This window comes from Pseudophryne corroboree, chromosome 10 (genome assembly GCF_028390025.1).
Source record: "Pseudophryne corroboree isolate aPseCor3 chromosome 10, aPseCor3.hap2, whole genome shotgun sequence".
NCBI classification, from domain to species: domain Eukaryota; kingdom Metazoa; phylum Chordata; class Amphibia; order Anura; family Myobatrachidae; genus Pseudophryne; species Pseudophryne corroboree.
In genome coordinates, this window is record NC_086453.1 from 181887386 (window position 1) to 181897400 (window position 10015).

The 10015-nt window shown below is 48.6% G+C and overlaps 1 non-coding gene across 1 annotated transcript; it reads right to left on the reverse strand.

The window, feature by feature from the left end:
- Nucleotides 1-1028: 1028 nt before the first annotated feature.
- On the reverse strand, nt 1029-1149 carry LOC134967916 (U5 spliceosomal RNA). The gene has a single exon (XR_010189254.1). It is a non-coding gene; the product is annotated as a U5 spliceosomal RNA (small nuclear RNA).
- Nucleotides 1150-10015: the final 8866 nt, after the last annotated feature.

A 10015-nucleotide genomic window follows, 5' to 3' on the forward strand; every position in this document is an offset into this window, starting at 1 on the left:
GGGAATAAGTAACCCTGACTCTGTTGGTGTACTACTGCCTGGTTATAAAGACAGCTGAAACCCAGCAGAGACTAAATGGCAACCTGCCAAACCGTTCGACAGAGGCAGTCTTGTCCTTTAATCTGTAAATAGCTGAGACATCCATGAGTTGATGTCTGGAAACCCCGCAAATGTAACATGTAAAGACGCGCTTCCACATTGGAAAATGGAGATGGCCTAAGAGGTCGTTAAGCCACTGGCTTGTAGCGTCCTGTCGTTACAAGGCGTGACTGTTTTGTACCACCGCCTTGAAAAAACTGAAGTCTAAAGGGATTAAACGCCGGCACAAGTGTTTCCGTTTTGATACTGGATGCGGTAATGGCTGAATATCAAATTTAGGACCAACCAAGCTCTGGCCTTGTCGCGCTTAAACTAGCGACGATGAAAAGTGAGAATCGAAGTAACCGGCGTTAGCAGAAGCTTTACAGATATACTCTGCAGCTTCTTTTAACAGTGATCGTCATTGTTTCCATACATAGAGTCTAGTGACCCAAATGTATCTTGGGTCTTTATAATGTTTGACACAGACGCATTTACCAATGGCGGATCGCGTCATTTTGGAAACGATTAAATAGTGGTTAGAGTCTACTCAGTCTCTGTAAAAATGGAGACATTGACTCACTGGGATTTAGCAATGTATGGTTGTCAAAAACCCCGCACTATCTGAGTGCTGGACTAATGTACCCTTCTCACTCGTAGTTATCGGTGTGAGATTTGACATAGAATCGTGCATTAAATTATAAGACCAGTTAAATAAACACCCTGGTACCCAAAGGGAAATTGGCCCTTTGGAAAGACTGTCTTTTGTTAGAGCTGGCGGAGTAACTTCCGAGACTCCGATGTTACCGCTCTTTTAATTTGAATTGCCAATGCTTAACATAGGATTTTTAAAAGTATTTTTAGTCTGCGCTAGAGCCTTACTCGCTATGCAGACAGACACCACAATAGGCAACGGACAGACACTTGCACGACTTATTGAAGTTATTATGTGTCATATATATATTTTATTGCTGAACAACATATTTATATGAAACTCATGGTTGTTCCTCTCTACGGAAATCTTTAGTAAAAGGCGAAAGATTTATTCGATCTGAAGAGAAACCAGAGTATTCTTTATGTGAAAAGCAGTTTACATGGGCATGTGAAACCCGAACCAAATTCCCACTAACACCCCTGCGCCTCTGGTGGCTTAGAGATGTAGGGCAGGAATGTTCCAGAATTACACACTGGAAAACAACAGGAAGCATGGTTAAAATGGCCCCTTTGCCATGCTGACCCTGATAATCACAGAACAAATTACAAATGTTTCCGTGTTAATATAGCCTATTATACAGTATAATCACAGGCCGGGTACAACACATGCTCTATGAATAAATATATATATTTATACAGCATTAATATAGGCTCAATAGCCTATTATACAGTGATAACCACAGACCTTAATATAGGCTCCATAGCCTTCACCGACATTAATATATAGGCTGAATAACCTATTATACAGTGATAATAACAGCCATTAATATAGGCTCAATAGCCTATTATACCGTGAAAATCACAGACAGTAATATAGAATCAATAGCCTATTACTCCCAGGACAGGTAACAATACATTATAAATACCTGTCACATATATATAGCTGCCTATACACTGTGCTGCTGTTCATATATTTGATCCGCCAGATTCCACCGTGCCTCTTCCCCTCTGTAACGCTGTGTCTCTGCGGGAAGCCTGCAGCCTCTTAGCGCTGGCACTTGTGGGTGGATGGTGCTGGGCGGCCGGACGGAGCGGCGGTCACCGTCTCTGTACTGAGACTGAGGGAGCGTCTGCGGCCGTATGGCGCTGGGCGGCCGGACGGAGCTGGGCGGCCGGACGGAGCGCTGGGACGGGCGGCTTGCAGACGTAGCGGCTGGGGCTTGGCGGGCGTATGAGCGGCGAAGCAGCATATTAACCCCAACATAGCGGGGCGGCAGCCTGCGCTGACCGCCCCGTTCCCCAGCCTACCTTGCTTGTCTCCTGATCATGGCTGCGACGGGGCTTCTTATGTGTAAGCTCCGTCCAGCTCTCCAGTGATGTAACTCATGGCTGTGACGGGGCTTCTTCTGTGTAAGCTCCGTCCAGCTCTGTAGTCCTGGCTGCGACGGGGCTTCTATGTGTAAGCTCCGTCCAGCTTTCCAGTCAGCTTTCCAGTGATCTAAGTCATGGCTGCGACGGGGCTTCTTCTGTGTAAGCTCTGTCCAGCTCTCTAGTTCTGGCTGCTCTTTGCAGGAGCAGTGGGCTGCCTGTGGCTGTGAGGGTGCTCTTTGTGAGGACCGACACGCCATGCGCTGCCCGTGCAGCGGCACTATCCCGGACCCATGTTTTTCTTGAAACTGGGAAGGGATGTGCTATTAAAAAAAAAATGAAAATAAAAATGAAAAATTAATAAAATCTTCCAACAAGTGTGGGAATCCCACAAGCCGATGTTAGTGCTTTGAGCACAGAAAAAACACTGGGTTCGTACACTGAGGTACTCTGGGATATGGAGGGGTGGAGAGTTCTAAATTTAAATATTCAGTGCCTTTGTTCTGCTACGCCGTCCATATCCCAAGAGTACTCCAGTGACCCCTAGTGGATGAAAAAGAAATCCAACACCATGTTGAGATCCCAAGGTGCCACTGGAGGCACAAAAGGGGGCTGAATATGCAGCACTCCCTTAACAAAAGTTTGAACTTCAGGTAGTGAAGCTAGTTCTTTCTGGAAGAAAATCGATAGAGCCGAAATCTGGACCTTAATGGAACCCAATTTTAGGCCCATAGTCACCCCTGACTGTAGGAAGTGCAGGAAACGGCGTAGCTGAAATTCCTCCGTTGGGGCCTTCCTGGCCTCACACCACGCAACATATTTTCGCCATATGCGGTGATAATGGTTTGCGGTTACTTCTTTCCTAGCTTTAATCAGCGTAGGAATGACTTCTTCCGGAATGCCCTTTTCCTTCAGGATCCGGTGTTCAACCGCCATGCCGTCAAACGCAGCCGCGGTAAGTCTTGGAACAGACAGGGCCCCTGCTGCAGCAGGTCCTGTCTGAGCGGCAGAGGCCAAGGGTCCTCTGACATCATTTCTTGAAGTTCCGGGTACCAAGCTCTTCTTGGCCAATCCGGAACAATGAGTATAGTTCTTACTCCTCTTCTCCTTATTATCCTCAGTACCTTTGGTATGAGAGGAAGAGGAGGGAACACATAAACCGACCGGTACACCCACGGTGTCACTAGAGCGTCCACAGCTATCGCCTGAGGGTCTTTCGACCTGGCGCAATATCTTTCTAGCTTTTTGTTTAGGCGGGACGCCATCATGTCCACCTGTGGCCTTTCCCAACGGTTTACAATCAGTTGGAAGACTTCTGGATGAAGTCCCCACTCTCCCGGGTGGAGGTCGTGCCTGCTGAGGAAGTCTGCTTCCCAGTTGTCCACTCCCGGAATGAACACTGCTGACAGTGCTAACACGTGATTTTCCGCCCATCGGAGAATCCTTGTGGCTTCTGTCATCGCCGCCCTGCTTCTCGTGCCACCCTGTCGGTTTACATGGGCGACCGCCGTGATGCTGTCTGACTGGATCAGTACCGGCTGGTTTTGAAGCAGGGGTTTTGCCTGACTTAGGGCATTGTAAATGGCCCTCAGTTCCAGAATATTTATGTGCAGGGAAATCTCCTGACTTGACCATAGTCCTTGGAAGTTTCTTCCCTGTGTGACTGCCCCCCAGCCTCGAAGGCTGGCATCCGTGGTCACCAGGACCCAGTCCTGTATGCCGAATCTGCGTCCCTCTTGAAGATGAGCACTCTGCATCCACCACAGCAGAGACACCCTGGTCCTTGGAGACAGGGTTATCAGCCGATGCATCTGAAGATGCGATCCGGACCACTTGTCCAATAGGTCCCACTGAAAGGTTCTTGCATGGAACCTGCCGAATGGAATTGCCTCGTAGGAAGCTACCATCTTTCCCAGGATCCGCGTGCAGTGATGCATTGACACCTGTTTTGGTTTTAGGAGGCCTCTGACTAGAGATGACAGCTCCTTGGCCTTCTCCTCCGGGAGAAACACTTTTTTCTGTTCTGTGTCCAGAACCATCCCCAGGAACAGTAGACGTGTCGTAGGGATCAGCTGTGACTTTGGAATATTTAGAATCCAGCCGTGCTGTTGTAGAACCTCCCGAGATAGTGCTACCCCGACCAACAACTGCTCCCTGGACCTCGCCTTTATCAGGAGATCGTCCAAGTACGGGATAATTAAAACTCCCTTCTTTCGAAGGAGTATCATCATTTCGGCCATTACCTTGGTAAAGACCCTCGGAGCCGTGGATAGACCGAACGGCAACGTCTGGAATTGGTAATGACAATCCTGTACCACAAATCTGAGGTACTCCTGGTGAGGATGGTAAATGGGGACATGCAGGTAAGCATCCTTGATGTCCAGTGATACCATGTAATCCCCCTCGTCCAGGCTTGCAATAACCGCCCTGAGCGATTCCATCTTGAACTTGAATTTTTTTATATATGTGTTCAAGGATTTCAAATTTAAAATGGGTCTCACCGAACCGTCCGGTTTTGGTACCACAAACATTGTGGAATAGTAACCCCGTCCTTGTTGAAGTAGGGGCTCCTTTACTATCACCTTTTGTGAATACAGCTTGTGAATTGCCTGTAACACTGCCTCCCTGTCTGAGGGAGTTGTTGGTAAGGCAGATTTGAGGAAACGGCGGGGGGGAGACGTCTCGAATTCCAGCTTGTACCCCTGAGATACTACTTGAAAGATCCAGGGATCCACCCGTGAGCGAGCCCACTGATCGCTGAAATTTTTGAGACGGGCCCCCACCGTACCTGGCTCCGCCTGTGGAGCCCCAGCGTCATGCTGTGGACTTAGAGGAAGCGGGGGAGGACTTTTGCTCCTGGGTACTGGCTGTATGCTGCAGCTTTTTCCCTCTACCTCTGGGCAGAAAGGACGCGCCCCTAACCCGCTTGCCCTTATTGGGCCGAAAGGACTGTACCTGATAATACGGTGCTTTCTTTGGCTGTGAGGGAACATGGGGTAAAAATGTAGACTTCCCAGCCGTTGCTGTGGAAACGAGGTCCGAGAGACCATCCCCAAACAACTCCTCACCCTTATAAGGCAAAACTTCCATGTACCTTTTAGAATCTGCATCTCCTGTCCACTGCCGAGTCCATAACCCTCTCCTGGCAGAAATGGACATTGCACTTATTTTAGATGCCAGCCAGCAAATATCCCTCTGTGCATCCCTCATGTAGAAGAGTGCGTCTTTAATATGCTCTACGGTTAGCAATATAGTGTCCCTGTCTAGGGTATCAATATTTTCCGACAGGGAATCTGACCACGCAGCTGCAGCACTGCACATCCATGCTGAAGCAATAGCAGGTCTCAGTATAACACCTGTGTGTGTATATATAGACTTCAGGATAGCCTCCTGCTTTCTATCAGCAGATTCTTTCAGGGCGGCCGTATCCGGAGACGGTAGTGCCACCTTCTTTGACAAGCGTGTGAGCGCTTTATCCACCCTAGGGGATGTTTCCCAACGTGACCTATCCTCTGGCGGGAAAGGGTACGCCATTAGTAAACTCTTAGAAATTACCAGTTTCTTATCAGGGGAAGCCCACGCTTCTTCACACACTTCATTCAATTCCTCAGATGGAGGAAAAACCACTGGTAGTTTTTTCTCTCCAAACATAATACCCTTTTTTGTGGTACCCGGGGTAACATCAGAAATGTATAACACATTTTTCATTGCCTCAATCATGTAACGTGTGGCCCTATTGGAAGTTACATTAGTCTCATCATCGTCGACACTGGAGTCAGATTCCTGTCGACATCTGTGTCTGCCATCTGAGGTAGCGGGCGTTTTAGAGCCCCTGATGGCTTTTGAGACGCCTGGGCAGGCACAGGCTGAGAAGCCGGCTGTCCCACATTTGGTATGTCGTCAAACCTTTTATGCAAGGAGTCGACACTGTCGCATAATTCCTTCCACAGCACCATCCACTCAGGTGTCGACCCCGCAGGGGGTGACATCACATTTATCGGCATCTGTTCCGCCTCCACATAAGCCTCCTCATCAAACATGTCGACACAGCCGTACCGACACACCGCATACACACAGGGAATGCTCTGACAGAGGACAGGACATGCCAGCACACACCAGAGCGCTATATAACACAGGGATCCCACTATAAATGAGTGTTTTTCCCTTATAGCTGCTTATATTATATATACTGCGCCTAAATTTAGTGCCCCCCCTCTCTTTTTTACCCTTATGTAGCTTGACACTGCAGGGGAGAGCCAGGGAGCGTCCTTCCAGCGGAGCTGTGAGGGAAAAATGGCGCCAGTGTGCTGAGGGAGATGGCCCCGCCCCTTTTCCGGCGGACTTCTCCCGCTTTTTCTAGAATTCTGGCAGGGGTATTTTTACACCTATATAGCCTTCCTATATATGGTGTAGATTTGCCAGCCAAGGTGTCTTATATTGCCCTCAGGGCGCCCCCCCCCAGCGCCCTGCACCCATCAGTGACTGGAGTGTGAGGTGTGCATGAGGAGCAATGGCGCACAGCTGCAGTGCTGTGCGCTACCTTGTTGAAGACAGAAGTCTTCTGCCGCCGATTTTCAGGAACACTTCTTGCTTCTGGCTCTGTAAGGGGGCCGGCGGCGCGGCTCCGGGACCGAACAGCGAGGTCGGGTCCTGTGGTCGATCCCTCTGGAGCTAATGGTGTCCAGTAGCCTAAGAAGCCCAAGCTACCACCAGTTAGGTAGGTTCGCTTCTTCTCCCCTTAGTCCCTCGCTGCAGTGAGTCTGTTGCCAGCAGATCTCACTGTAAAATAAAAAACCTAAAATATACTTTCTTTCTAGGAGCTCAGGAGAGCCCCTAGTGTGCATCAAGCTCAGCCGGGCACAAGATTCTAACTGAAGTCTGGAGGAGGGTTATAGTGGGAGGAGCCAGTGCACACCGGTAGTCTAAAGCTTTCTTTTAGTTGTGCCCAGTCTCCTGCGGAGCCGCTATTCCCCATGGTCCTTACGGAGTCCCAGCATCCACTTAGGACGTCAGAGAAAGAGGGTTTAAATGCGGTTTCATCCGCATTAACCTTACCTGGGTTTGCTATTCAGGATTGTCATTGCCATTTCACCGGAGTGATGGCAGTATGATGGTTTTCCTTCAATAATAAGAGCCATTATTATTCTGTACTGCGACGCTCTCCTGACTACGGTGAGGTCAAGAAACAAGTGGTACAAATTGTTGTTTCTCTCTGACAGTTCTTCAACACATAAGAGATATGAGGATCCAGAGTCGGATCAGATTTGCAACAGTGTAAACCTATCAATTCGTTCCGTTGATGCAGAAGATGGTTGCGGCCTTCGAGGCCATTCGGTGAGCAGGTCAAATACCAGAATGGTTTTTGCGGGACCAGTTGGACATGTGGTCCGGGTCTCACCTGCACATGCACCAGAAATTAATCCTAGTTTCCAGGTCCAGGATATCTCTCCTGTGGTGGCTTCACAGTTCTCACCTCCTAGAGAGACGAAGGTTCGGGATCAAGGATTAGATCCTGGTGTCCATGGATACAAGTCTCCGAGGCGGGGGAGCAGTCTTTCCAAGGGAAAGGATTTCCAGGGAAAAAGGTCAAGCCAGAGGGCTTGTCTGCAATAAGCATTCTGGAATTAAGAGCTATTTACAATGGAACATCTTCTTCGCGATCTTCCCATCTTAATTCTGTCGGATGACTTTAACAGCAGTGGCGTATGTAAGCTGCTACGGCGGAATGAAGAGCGAATCGGCAATGGCAGAAGCCGCAAAAGTTTTTCGCTGGGCGGAAAGGCATGTAAATGCTCTATTAGCGGTCTTCGTTCCGGGTGTAGACAACGAAGAAATAGATTTCCTCAGCAGACACAATCTCCATCCAGGAGAGTGGGGTCTTCATCAAGAAGTTTTCACAGAAGTGACAAGTCTTTGTGGAATTCCTCACTTAGACATGATGGTGTCTCGCCTCAACAAGAAACTTCAGGGATATTGTTCCAGGTCAAGGGACACTCAAGAAATAGCAGTGGACACCCTCGTGACACCGTGGGTATTTCAGTCGGTCTATATGTTCCCCCCACTTTCACTCTTTCCGAAGGTGCTAAATATGCGAAGAACAAAGGGTTCAGGCTATCCTCATTGTTCCGGTCTAGCCAAGGAGGGCTTGGTATCCAGATCTTCAAGACTTACTCATAGAAGATCCCTGGCCTCTTCCTCTATGAGGGAACCTGTTACAGCAAGGACCGGGCGTGTATCAAGACTTACCGCGGCTGCGTTTGGCGGCATGGTGGTGGAATGCCATATCCTAGCCCGAAAGGGTATGTCCAGTGAAGTCATTCCCACATTGCTTCAGGCTAGGAAGGGAGTAACGGCGAAGCTTTACCACCGTATTGGGAAGTATGTGTCTTGGTGTGTATCCAAGAAGGTTCCTACGGAAGAATTTCAGCTGGGTCGGTTCTACATTTTTTGCAAGCAGGGGTGGATGCAGGCCTAAAGTTAGGCTCCATTAAAGTGCAGATTTCGGCCTTATCAATTTTCTTTCAAAAATAATTGGCCATCCTTTCAGAAGTTCAGACTTTTGTGAAAGGAGTGCTGCACATCCACCCTCCATTTGTGCCCCCAGTGGCGCCATGGGACCTTAACTTGGTGTTGCAGTTTCTTATGTCACACTGCTTGGAACCTTTATGAAAGGTTGAGTTAAAATTTCTCACTTGGAAAGTGGTCATGCGATTGGCCTTGGCGTCCGCAAGGCGGGTGTCGGAATTAGCGGTTTTGTCTCACAAGAGCCCCTATTTGATCTTCCATGTAGATAGAGCGGAATTGAGAATTCGGCAACAATTTCTGCCAAAAGTGGTTTCTGCTTTTCACATGAACCAACCTATTGTGGTGCCTGTGGCTACTGAAGCCTTGGCTGATTCAAAGTCTCTCGCTGTAGTCAGAGCTTTGAATATTTATGTTGCCAGAACGGCTCAGATTGGGGAAACAGAGGCTCTGTTTATCCTGTATGCTCCCAACAAAATTGGAGTTCCTGCTTCTAAGCAGACTGTTGCACGCTGGATCTGTGATACGATTCAGCATGCTCATTCTACGGCTGGATTGCCGTTACCGAAGTCGGTGAAGGCCCATTCTGCCAGGAGGGTGGGCTCTTCTTGGGTGGCTGCCCGAGGAGTCTTGGCAGTTCAATTTTGCCGAGCAGCTACTGGGTTGGGTTCAAACACTTTTGCTAAGTTCTATAAGTTTGATACCCAGGCTGATGAGGACCTCATGTTTGCTCAATCGGTGCTGCAGAGTCGTCTGCACTCTCCCGCCCGGTCTGGAGCTTTGGTATAAACCCCATGGTCCTTTTGGAGTCCCCAGCATCCTCTAGGACATAGGAGAAAATAGGATTTTAATACCTACCGGTAAATCCTTTTCTATTAGTCCGTAGAGGATGCTGAGCGCCCGTCCCAGTGCGTACTGTATCTGCAGTTATTGGGTATGGTTACACACATGGTGTGTTGCGTTTAAGTCAGCCTGTTGCTGACGTTATTCATGCAGTGGCATGCGTTATGCTGTTATTGGTTGTGTTTACACACAGGTTGTGTTAGGCTTTATGTCAGCATATTGCTGCATATTCTTCATGCCGTCGGCTGGTGTTCTATTGAATGCCACGTTCTGCGGCATGTTCGAGGTGTGAGCTGGTATGACACTCACCATGTTTAAACAATAAATTCTTTCCTCGAAATGTCCTTCTCCCTGGGCACAGTTCTCTAACTGGAGTCTGGAGGAGGGGCATAGAAGGAGGAGCCAGTTCAAACCCATTCAAAGTCTTATAGTGTGCCCATGTCTCCTGCGGTTCCAGTCTATACCCCATGGTCCTTTTGGAGTCCCCAGCATCCTTAACGGACTAAGAGAAAAGGATTTACCGGTAGGTATTAAAATCCGATTATTACTA